Raw genomic sequence first — 12,259 nt, 5'->3', positions numbered from 1 at the left:
AGACAGCTAACCCCCTGTAGGGGAAGCTTTAGGAACCTTATTTACTGAGACATGAAAATTAAATATGTAAATGGAAGCTGGGGAGATAGTTCCATGGGTGTGACACTGTGTAAGCACAAGGACCTGAGTTCAGATGCCAGAACTCATATAAAAATGGATGTTGTAGCACACCTGTATTACCCCAACACTCCTGTGAAAGGGGAAGAAAGGGAGTGGGGGAGAGGGATAGGAGGAAGAAGAGGAGGAGAAAGAGAAGGTGGAAGAGACAGAAGTATCCTTAAAAGCTCATACACTAGCTATCCTGGTATACAGGGGAGGAAGAACAAAGGATATCATGGAAGGTTAGGACCAACACTCCAGGTTGTTTTCTGATCTCCACATTATGAAGTATATGTGCCCCTGCCTCCTACCCTTTAAAAGTTGAAAATAGGATTTATTATTGTAGGCTAACAGGGTCCAGGCATGACGAGAAGGAACATCAAATGTCAGAATAGCAGTACTGGGAACAATGTTGAAGCAGGAAGCTACAGATATAACTGAGAATGGAGCTGTATACAGTGGAGAAGGCAGCATGATTCCCACTCTGTCTCAGATGACAGTGCTGGGCATTAAGAATCATGACCAGGCCTAGTTAATGATACAAATATGGAGATTCCAAGATAGGGACTCATTAGAGAGAATCAGGAAAACTCAAATGGAAAGTGTTACACAAGAATATGGCCCAGCTGTGAATGGCTGTTATACAGAGTGAAGAGGCATCTTCCCACCTTTGATCTCCTGGGCCCACCCTAAGAGAAATCCAATGCACAGGGAAAAAGGTTCCAAGACAGAATTTTCTGGAAGAATCTTCCTGTTTCCATAACCTTATTCTGCTGACTGGTGCTTTTATTACCTATTATTGAGGTCATAATTAATTTTCTTATTTAAAAATTTTTGCCCTTCCAGTCTGTACCCGAACACTGAGCAGATATTGGGCTTCAGCTCTGCACTTAATCCCACAAAACCCAGAGGAGGCAGGACTCCCAGGAGCTCTAACCCTGGCATTAATATCCACTGCAAACAGTTCTGACACAACTAAGATAATAGGAAAGACAGGCTTCAGTCAGAAACAGTGAGCACAGGTAGTACTAAAGATAACCAGATGGCAAAAGGCAAGAGCAAGAACATAAGCTTCAGCAACCCAGGGTACTTGGCATCATCAGAACTTAGTTCTCCCACAATAGAAAGTCCTGAATACCCCATCACACCAAGAAAACAAGATTCAGATTTAAAATCACTTCTCATGATGATGATAGAGGACTTCAAGAAGGACATAAATAACACTCTCAAAGAAACTGAGGAGAACACAGTTAAACAGGTAGAAGCCCTTAAAGAGGAAATACAAAAATCCCTTAAAGAATTACAAGAAAAACAACCAAACAAGTGAAGGAATTAAATAAAACCATCCAGGACATAAAAATCAAAGAAACAATAAAGAAATCATACAGGGAGACTACCCTGGAGATAGAAAATCTAGGAGAGAGATCAGGAGTTACAGATGCAAGCATCACTAACAGAATACAAGAGATAGAAGAGAGAATCTCAGGTGCAGAAGATACCATAGAAAATATTGACACAACTGTCAAAAAATGCAAAGTGCAAAAAGTTCCTAACACAAAACATCCAGGAAATCCAGGACACAGTGAGAAGACCAAACCTAAGGATAATAGGTATAGAAGAGAGTGAAGATTCCCAACTTAAAGGGCCAATAAATATCTTCAACAAAATTATAGAAGAAAATTTCCCTAACCTAAAAAACGAGATGCCCATAAACATACAAGAAGCCTACAGACCAGACAAGAAATACCTTCAGTCACATAATAATCAAAATACCAAATGCACAAAACAAAGAATATTAAATGCAGTAAGGGAAAAAGGCCAAGTAACATATAAAGGCAGACATATCAGAATTCACCAGACTTCTCACCAGATACTATAAAAGCCACAAGATGCTGGACAGATGTCATACAGACTCTAAGAGAACACAAATGCCAGCCCAGGCTACTATACCCAACAAAACTCTCAATTACCATAGATGGAGAAACCAAGATATTCCATGACAAAACCAAATTTACATAATATCTTTCCACAAACCCAGCACTACAAAGGATAATAGAGGAAAAACTTCAATACAAGGAGGAAAATTATACCCTAGAAGGAGCAAGAAAGTAATCCTCTTCCAACAAATCCAAAAGAAGATAGCCACACGAACATAATGCCACCGCTGATAACAAAAATAACAGGAAGCAACAATCTCCTTTTTTAAACATCTCTTAACATCAATGGATTCAATTCCTCAATAAAAAGACACAGACTGACTGACTGGATACATAAGCAGGACCCAGCATTTTGCTGCATACAGGAAATACACCTCAAGGACAAATACAGACACTACCTTAGAGTAAAAAGCTAGAATACAATTTTTCAAGCAAATGGTCCTAAGAAACAAGCTGGAGTAGCCATTCTAATATCAAATGAAACTGACTTTCAATTTAAAGCTATCAAAAAGGATAAAGAAGGGCACTTAATACTCGTCAAAGGAAATGTCAACCAAGATGAACTCTCAATTCTGAACATCTATACTCCAAATGAAAGAGCACCCAGTTTCATAAAAGAAACCTTACTAAAGCTCAAAGCACACATTGCACCTTACACAATAATAGTGGGAGACTTCAACACCCTACTCTCAGCAATGGACAGATTATGGAGACAGAAATTAAACAGAGACACAGTGAAACTAAAAGAAGTTATAAACCAAATGGATTTAACAGATATCTATAGAACACTTCATCCCCAAACAAAAGAATATACCCTCTTCTCAGCACCTCACGGTACCTTCTCCAAAATTGACCATATACACTTAGTCACAAAATAGGCCTCAACAGATACAAGAAAATTAAAATAATCCCATGCATCCTATCAGATCACTATAGACTAAGGCTGGTCTTCAATAACAACAAAAACAATGGAAAGCCAACATTCACTTGGAAACTAAACAACACTCTACTCACTGATAACTTGGTCAGGAAAAAAATAAAGAAAAAAATAAAGACTTTATAATTTAATAAAAATAAAGACACACCAAAACTTATGGGACACAATGAAAGCAGTGCTAAGAGGACTTGTAGCTCTAAGTGCTTACAAAAAGAAAAACTGGAGAGAGCATACACTAGAAGCTTGACAACACACCTAAAACTCTAGGAAAAAAAAAGCAAACATACCAAAGAGGAGTAGATGGCAGGAAATAATCAAATTCAGGTCTGAAATCAACCAGTAGAAACAAAAAGAACTATACAAAGAATCAATAAAACCAGGAGCTGGTTCTTTGAGAAAATCAACTAGATAGATAAACCCTTAGCCAGACTAATCAGAGGGTAGAGAGACAGTATCCAAATTAATAAAATCAGAACTGAAAAGAGTGACATAACAACAGAAACCGAGGAAATTAAAAAAAATCAACAGATTCTACTACAAAAGCCTATACTCACCAAAATTAGAAAATCTGGATGAAATGGACAATTTTCTAGACAAATACCAGTTACCAAAGTTAAATCAGGCCTAGATAAACCATCTAAATAGTCCCATAACCCCAAAAGAAATAGAAGCAACCATTAAAATCTCCCTGCCAAAAAAGAGCCGAAGAGCAGGCAGTTTTAGTGGAGAGTTCTCAGACCTTCAAAGAAGACCTAATACCAATTCTCTTTAAACTATTCCACAAAATAGAAACAGAAGGAACACTACCTAATTCATTCTATGAAGTCACAATTACACTCATACCTAAACTACACAAAGACAGAACAAAGAAAACTTCAGACCAATCTCCCTTATGAATATCGATGCAAAAATACTCAATAAAATTCTCACAAATCAAATCCAAGAACACATCAAAACAATCATCCATCATGACCAAGTAGGCTTTATCCCAGGAATGCAGGTATGATTCAATATATGGAAATCCATCAGTGTAATCCACTATATAAAAAAATTCAAAGAAAAAAACCACATGATCATATCACTAGATGCTGAGAAAGCATTTGACAAAATTCAACATCCCTTCATGGTAAAGTCTTATAAAGATCAGAAATCCAAGGCCCATACCTAAACATAGTAAAAGCAATATACAACAAACCAGCGAACATCAAACTAAATGGAGAAAAACTTTAAGCAATCCCACTAAAATCAGAAACTAGACAAGGCTGCCTACTCTCTCCCTACCTATCCAATATAGTACTGGAAGTCCTAGCCAGAGCAATTAGGCAACAAAAGGAGGTCAAAGGGATACAAATAGGAACGGAAGAAGTAAAAAATTTCACTATTTGAAGATGATATGATAGTATACTTAAGTGACGCCAAAACTTCCACCAGAGAACTCCTAAACCTGATAAACAACTTTAGCAAAGTTGCTGAATATAAAATTAACTCAAACAAATCAGTTACCTTTCTCTACTCAAAAGATAAACAGTCTGAGAAAGAAATTAGGGAAATGATACCCCTCACAACAGTAACAAATAATATAAAATATCTTGGCGTGAATCTAACCAAGCAAGTGAAAAATCTGTATGACAAGAACTTTCAAGTCTCTGAAGAAAGAAATCAAAGCAGGTCTCAAAAGTTGAAAAGATTTCCCATGCTCATGGATTGGCAGGATTAATATAGTAAAAATGGCTATCTTGCCAAGAGCAATTTACAGAATTAATGCAATCCCCATCAAAACTCCAACTCAATTCTTCACATAGATAGAAAGGGCAATTCTCAAATTCATTTGGAATAACAAAAACCCAGGACAGTGAAAACTATTCTCAACAATAAAAGAACTTCTGGGGGAATCACCATCCCTGACCTTAAGCTGTACTACAGAGCAATAGTGATAAAAAACTACATGGTATTGGTACAGAGACAGGCAGGAAGATCAATGGAATAGAATTGAAGACCCAGAAATGAACCCCCATACCTATGGTCACTTGATCTTTGACAAAGGAGCTAAAACCATCCAGTGGAAAAAAGACAGCATTTTGAACAAATGGTGTTAGTTCAACTGGAGGTCAACATGTAGAAGAATTCAAATTGATCTATCTCCTTGCACAAAGCTCAAGTCCAAGTGGATCAAGGACCTCCACATAAAACCAGATACACTGAAACTAATAGAAGAGAAAATGGGGGAAAACCTAGAACACATGGGCACAGGGGAAAAGTTCCTGAACAGAACACTAATGGCTTATGCTCTAAGATCAAGAGTTGCCAAATAGGACCTCATAAAACTGCAAAGCTTCTGTAAAGCAAAGGACACCATCAATAGGACAAAGTGGCAACCAACAGATTGGGAAAAGATCTTTACCAGTCCTACATCTGATAGAGGGCTAATATCCAAGGTATACAAAGAAGTGAAGAAATTAGACTCTAGACAATCAAATAACCTGATTAAAAAATGGGGTTCAGAGCTAAACAAAAATTTTCAACTGAGGAAACTCGAATGGCTGTGAAGCACCTAAAAAAGTGTTCAACATCCTTAGTCATCAGGGAAATGTAAATCAAAACAACCCTGAGATTCCATCTCACACCAGTCATAACGGCTAAGATAAAAAACTCAGGTGACAGCAGATGCTGGTGAGGATGTGGAGAAAGAGGAACACTCCTCTATTGTTTGTGGGATTGTAAGCTGGTACGACCACTATGGAAATCAGTCTGGAGGTTCCTCAGAAAATTGGACATAGTATTACCTGAGGACTCAGCCATACCACCCCTAGGCATATACCCAGAAGATGCTCCAACATATAACAAGGACACATGCTCTACTATGTTCATAGCTGCCTTATTTATAATAGCCAGAAGCTGGAAAGAACCCAGATGTTTTTCAACAGAGTAATGTTGAAACATTATAAATGTTGGTACATTTACACAATGGAGAACTACTCAGCTATTAAAAACAATGAATTTATGAAATTCTTAGGCAAATGAATGGAACTGGAAAATATCATCCTGAGTGAGGTTACCCAATCACAAAAGAACACACATAGTATGCACTCACTGATAAGTGGATATTAGCCCAAAAGTCCACAATACCTAAGATACAATGCATAGACCACATGAAGCTTAAGAAGAAGAGGTAAGACCAAAGTGTGGGTGCTGTGGTCCTTTTTAGAAGGAGTAACAAAATTCTCAACCAGAGCTCCCAGGGTCTAAACCTCCAGCCTGGGCACACAAAGGGAGGGACTCATGGCTCCACCTGTATAGGTAGTTGATGATGGCCTAGTCAGGCATCAGTGGAAGAGGAGGGCCTTGGTCCCTGAAAGTCTGGATGTTCTACTGTTGGGGAATTTGAGAGCAGGGAGGCAGGAGTGGGTAGATGGGTGGGGGGGGGGCACACTCTCATAGAAGTAGGAGGAGGGTGGATGGTATAAGGGGTTTTGGGGGAGATGGGAGAGGGGATAACATTTGAAAGGTAAATAAATACAATATTCAATAAAAGAAAACAGATAATGAAACTGGCAATTGTGGTCAAGCAGTTGAGACTTTTTGTCAACAATTTATTACGGGGATTCCTTATAATCCTCAAGGACAAGGTATTGTGGAAGGGGCCCATGGAACTTTAAAACAATATCTTCATAAGATAAAAAAGGGGAAAGTATATATCCGAACACTGCAGATTTATTTAAATCATACTCTTTTATTTTAAATTAAAAAAAAATTTTTTGGATGCCAAGGAACTTCTGCTGAGTGTCCATGGCACCCTTCAACTAGGCATACTTATGCCTAGGTGAAAAGGAAGGATCCACTTACAGGCATATGGAATGATCCTGACCAGGGATCTAATATGGAAAAGAGGGCATGTTTATGTTTTTTCTGCAGGATGCTAAAGGAGTATGGTGGCTGCCAGAATTATTGGTGACACATGCTGTTGCAGAGACAAAGAATGATGCTAACCTGTAAGTTTGCTGACTGCCCTGACAAGGGTGACTGGAAAGCTATATTGGACATGTGTTCCTGACCCACCTTTGCTTGCCTATATCTCAGATAGGTCAAGCTGTCTTTAGACCTTGTGGAACAGAGAATCAAAAAGAGAAATTATAATGACTCTTATATTTTTCTTAAAAGGTGACCAATTATTAGGACCCAATCATGAACTGGTCTAGAAATCAATCCAATATTGGAAATAAGTCTTCATTTAGAAGGCCAGATCTGGACATTTTCAGAGACATATTTGGAAGTTAGCTGCAGTTCTCTATGATGTTATGATAGCAAGAGATACAGTTGGGACAGGATCTGGATCTCAAACAAGGGTTAGTGCATGTTTTAATGCTCTTTTAATTGTCAAGCTAAAATTGGTTTTGTCCCTTCTACAGCATTTATTGTAAGTTGCATTGACTGTATACTTTCTAATTGTGTTAGTGTGAAACCTGGCAATTTTGTTAGGGGAGTCTATCAACCAGCTTTTGTCTTACTGCCCTGAATATAATATATATATATTTGGTTTTTCGAGACAGAGTTTCTCTGTATAGCCTTGGCTGTCCTGGAACTCACTCTGTAGACCAGGCTGGCCTCGAACTCAGAAATTCGCCTGCCTCTGCCTCCCAAGTGCTGGGATTAAAGGCGTGTGCCACCACTACCCCGCCACTGCCCTGAATATTAAAAAACCTTGATTCTCAAAAAAAAAAAAAAAAAAAAAAAAAAAAAAAAAAAAAAAAAAAGCTTAAAAGTGCTGAAAGAAGTGAGTTAGGCTTTAAGCAGAAGCAAGAGGGTAGTGGGCTTGATTATTGCTGGTATAACAGCTTTAATTTCATTAATTGCTAGCACCCCAGCTTCTGCACTAGCTTTGACACAAGGAGTTAAAACAGCTATTTTTGTTAACCATTTAGCAAAAAAAAAAAAAAAATGTTACTAATGTATTGAGTATACAAAAAGGATTTATATAGGTATCTGGAACAATGGATTGATGCTCTATATCCTATTCAAATTATCTGAAGAAGGTTTAGGGTTCATGAGTTAGGAGCCATCTCAAGTGTCATGACAAATATCATTGGAATGTAATACCATAGAATTACTTTAGAAGTAATACCATAGTATTACTTCTAAAATTTACAATGATTGTCATTATAATTAGAAGAAAAATTAAAGACACCTATAGGGTATTTGGCATAATTCTAACACCTTGCTGGGTGTTTTATCTTTGCATAGTGAGATCATGAATTTAAAGAATGCTGCTCTGTTGAGCTTTGATATACTGCAGATAATGCCAATAAAATTATCCATGGCCCGAGGTCAGTATTTCCATTTTGGTTATACCTCAGGACTGGCATATATAGCTTGACCATGCTAGCCCTTCTTGTCCTAGGAATACTTTTATTTCTGCCCATTGTGTTAAAGCTTGTCTCTAACTACACCAACAGGTTGGCAGCCAAAGTACATGACTTGAAACTGAAAATGGACCCCCAGACAGTTAATTTAACTGGTTGATAGACCCCTGTAATCAACACACTAACACAATTAGAAACTATACAGTCAATTAATTTAACAGGCTGGCAAGCCAAGGATGGGTAAGATTCTGCACAGAGCCTTACTAACCTAAGACAGAAGTGCATTGCTTTTGATAATGCATATTCCACGACAGGTAAGGAAGGCATTCTTGTCAGAACGATCTAAGACAGGCTCAGTCTGGTTTATGCAATAAAAAGAAGGAGATGTAAAGAGCTTTTGGGGATGCCTGACAGGAATCTATCATTGGCCAAGGACATGGAAATGGGCTGCTTGGAAGGAATCTGACATAGGCCAAGGACAAGGAAATAGACTGCAGGCAGAAATCTGACATACTAAGTTCGTCATGATGTTCAGGAGGCTTACATGTTTAGAAGTCCCTAGATGAGGGCTTGATGCTTAGTGAGCACTCAGCTTTAAGGGTCACCTATTTATATTCCCCTAGGAACTCTTCATCTCCCTTTCTTCCCACTCACTGAGGACTTTTCTTTCAGATCCTCTGTCTTCTCCTCCATTCTTCCTTAGTCACATTTGAACCACGTGCATATTTATTTTTCAATGTAAAAGACAAAAGACATTTGATGTGCTACAGGCCTTAAGACAATAAGACTCCAGTAGTGGGTTGTGGTAACAATGAGAACCTGCCTCCCACAAAACCATTCTTAAAGCCAAGTCTTCTACAGCAGCTGGAAAAAAGGCTTTCTGGTTAACAGTGACAAAATATTAGTCTAACTTATTAAAATTCCTAACAGGGGCCCAGAAGGTAAAGATACTTGCCACCAAGACTGAAGACCTGTTCAATCCATAGGACTCATAAGGTGAAATATGAGAACTGACTCCCACAAGCCATCCTCTGACCTTCATAAGTGCCTCAGCATACCTCTGAAAGAATGTTTGAAAAAAATCCCAGAAGGAGCTGCTGAGATGTTCCAGCAGTTAAGAATTTAATTCTAGCACCCACATTGAGTGGCTCACAACTTCCAGTTCCAGAGAATCTAACACCTTCTTTTGGCCTCTGCAGCCAAAAAGCACTTGTGTGTACTTGGCGCATACACATATATTTCTTAAAGATAATCTTTTTGAAAATCTCAGGAATCATGTTTCAGTGTGTCAAAAATTAGAATTTATGGTTTAATTTTTCAGAAATTCTGTCCAAACTTTTTTATGAAAGGAGGTCTTACTCTACAGACGACCTTGTTGACCTAGAACTCACTTATGTGATCCAGGCTGACCTCAGTCAAATGCATAGGACATTTCTTGCCTTAGCCTCCCAAGAACAGCGATTATATGCACAAGCCACCACACCTGGCCTTTGGAAGACTTTCTGTAGTATCTCAGGCATCACTGACATTTGGATCCTTCACAAAGACCAAGGTGAGAATCAACTGTGTTGTTCCAGTTCTAGAAAGCATTCTTCAAAATCAAAGTGTAGCTCAAACTGTAGTTCTTGATGGAGATCAAGGCTCTAGGAAGAAGAGATACCATACAAGGCCTTATTATAGGGCATACTGAAGATCTCACAGTAGGGATATTTATTGTAGAGACTATCACTGAAATTACAGACATAATAGAGAAATAAGGTGACCTTATACAGATGGAGTAGAGAGAGGGTATGTGGTGGTTTGGATGAGAATGGCCCCTGTAGGATCATAGTTTGAATGCTTAGTCATCAGGGCACTATTTGATAAGGATTTAGAAGTATGGCTTATTGGAATAGATATGGCTTTGTTAGAGAAAGCATCTCACTGGGGTGTGCTATGAGCTTTCAGAAAGCCCATGCCAAGCTTAGTCCCCTCATTTCTCTCTGTGCATCAGACTACATGACTCAATAAGTTCTCTAGCACCAAGCCTGCTGCCATACTTCCCACCTTGATAATGAACTAAGCCTCTGAAATGGTAAGCAAGTCTACAACTAAATGTTTTCTCTTATAAGAGTCGCCTTGGTGCCTTATTGTATCTCTTCATAGCAACAGAACAGTGACTAAGACAGAAATGGTACCAGGGAGTAGTATGATGCTGTGATAGGTCTGACCATGATGCTTGTTGGAAGAATATGGAAGACTGGGATTCTGAACTAGAAAACCAGAAGGGTCCTTTAAACAAGGGCCATTGTAGTGGGTACATGGAAGACAGTGCTAAGAGTGATTTGAACTGTGGGGGCTCAGCTTAAAAAGTTTCAGAGGGGAAGAATATTAGTAAGTGGCCTAGAGACAATTCTTGTGATATATTTGTGACAAGTATGGTTGCTTTTTGCCCTTGTCCTAAAAACCTGCCTGAGACTAAATTGAAGAGTTTTGGATTAATAGCACATGGTCAGAGGAAATTTCAAGACAGCCTACTATTAACTGCATCATGTGGTTATTAGTGGTAATTCTTATGCAGATCTGTAATGAAAAGGAGAAAGTTGGACAAAGAGAAATACAAAATGTACAGTTTGTGGGGAAAGGGGTTACTTGGAAGTATAATGGAGCCAAGTTCAGAGTTCAAAGAGATACAAAGTTTAAATAGCCTGATGCTAAATGCAATAAGCTTCCAACTTCTGGAAAGGAACTAAGGGGCAGCTTAAACAGTGGAGATCATCAACTGCAGAAAGCTTAATCAAATGTAATTGAAAGAGAGAACCATGTTCCAGACCCATCAAGCAGCAGAACTTGGCGCTTTGGCCACTTGGTTCTGGCTTTAGAGTCAAGGATACAGGAAGTGGGTTGTAGAATCTCCCTTCATGGCTAAGGAGAACCTCTGAGGCCAGATGTATATTAGAGGTGTCCCTGAATGAAAGCCCAGCTAGCTCAGTCAGTAGAGCATGAGACTCTTAATCTCATAGTAGTGGGTTCAAGCCCCATATTGGGTGCCACCTGTTGCGAGAAATATTAAAAATCAATCCATACTTCCACCAACATGGCATTGGCAGACAGGCCAGCCTGTTCTCAGCCCAGCAGACTCTCTGACTCAAAGCTCTGAAATCACTCCATCCAACTCACTAGTTCTCATGGCAGGCTGTTGCCACACACGTCTCAAGCTTCCACATTTCTGTGGCTGGCTGGGGTGGCCTTACCTTTCTTTTGAATCCAGTTGAGTCACTGCATGAAAGAAAACACCACAAAATCTTAGTTTAGAGTCACAAGGTAACACAATCGCTGGGCACAGAAACTAGCATCCTATTTTGTAAGTTATTTTAAGTTATAAATCCTCCAGTGATGGCTTCCTGTGGATCCGCCACCTAAAGCAGAGGTGGGGAGGTGGTAGGGGGTAGAGCTACCTACATTGTCCCATCCAAAAGGGAGTATCTTTTTCCTGCCTCCCCTCTTCCTTTCTTCGACCCAGAAGTCCTGCCTACTCGTCACCCAGTGATTGGTCCCTTGAAATCCTTATTCATTAGGGGAAGGTTCTGCCACAGTTAGTCACCAGGGAATGGCACTATTTGATAAGGATTAGGAGGTGTGGGTTTGTTGGAGGAGGTTATGTCAAAGAGGGTAGGCTTTGAGGCTTCAAAAAGCCCATGCCAGGCCCAGTTTATCTATCTATCTATCTATCTATCTATCTATCTATCTATCTATCTATCTATCTATCTCTCTATCTATCTATCTATCTATCTATCTATCTATCTCTTTCTCTATCTACAGGTCAGGAGGTAGCTCTCAACTACTTCTCCAGCTCCATGCCTTCCATGCCTATTGCTATGTTCCCCACCATGATGATTGTAGACTAAGCCTCTGAAACTGTAATCAAGTCTCCAATTAAATGCTTTCTC

At 39.1% G+C, this 12,259-nt stretch overlaps 1 non-coding gene across 1 annotated transcript; it reads left to right on the top strand.

Moving 5' to 3' along the window:
* The first annotated feature begins 11,286 nt into the window (after nucleotides 1-11,286).
* Nucleotides 11,287-11,359, top strand: Trnak-cuu (transfer RNA lysine (anticodon CUU)). The gene has a single exon. It is a non-coding gene; the product is annotated as a tRNA-Lys (tRNA).
* The last annotated feature ends 900 nt before the right edge of the window (nucleotides 11,360-12,259 follow it).

This window comes from Arvicanthis niloticus, chromosome 1 (assembly GCF_011762505.2).
Source record: "Arvicanthis niloticus isolate mArvNil1 chromosome 1, mArvNil1.pat.X, whole genome shotgun sequence".
NCBI classification, from domain to species: Eukaryota; Metazoa; Chordata; class Mammalia; order Rodentia; family Muridae; genus Arvicanthis; species Arvicanthis niloticus.
This window is presented reverse-complemented; position numbering and strand designations above follow the sequence as displayed.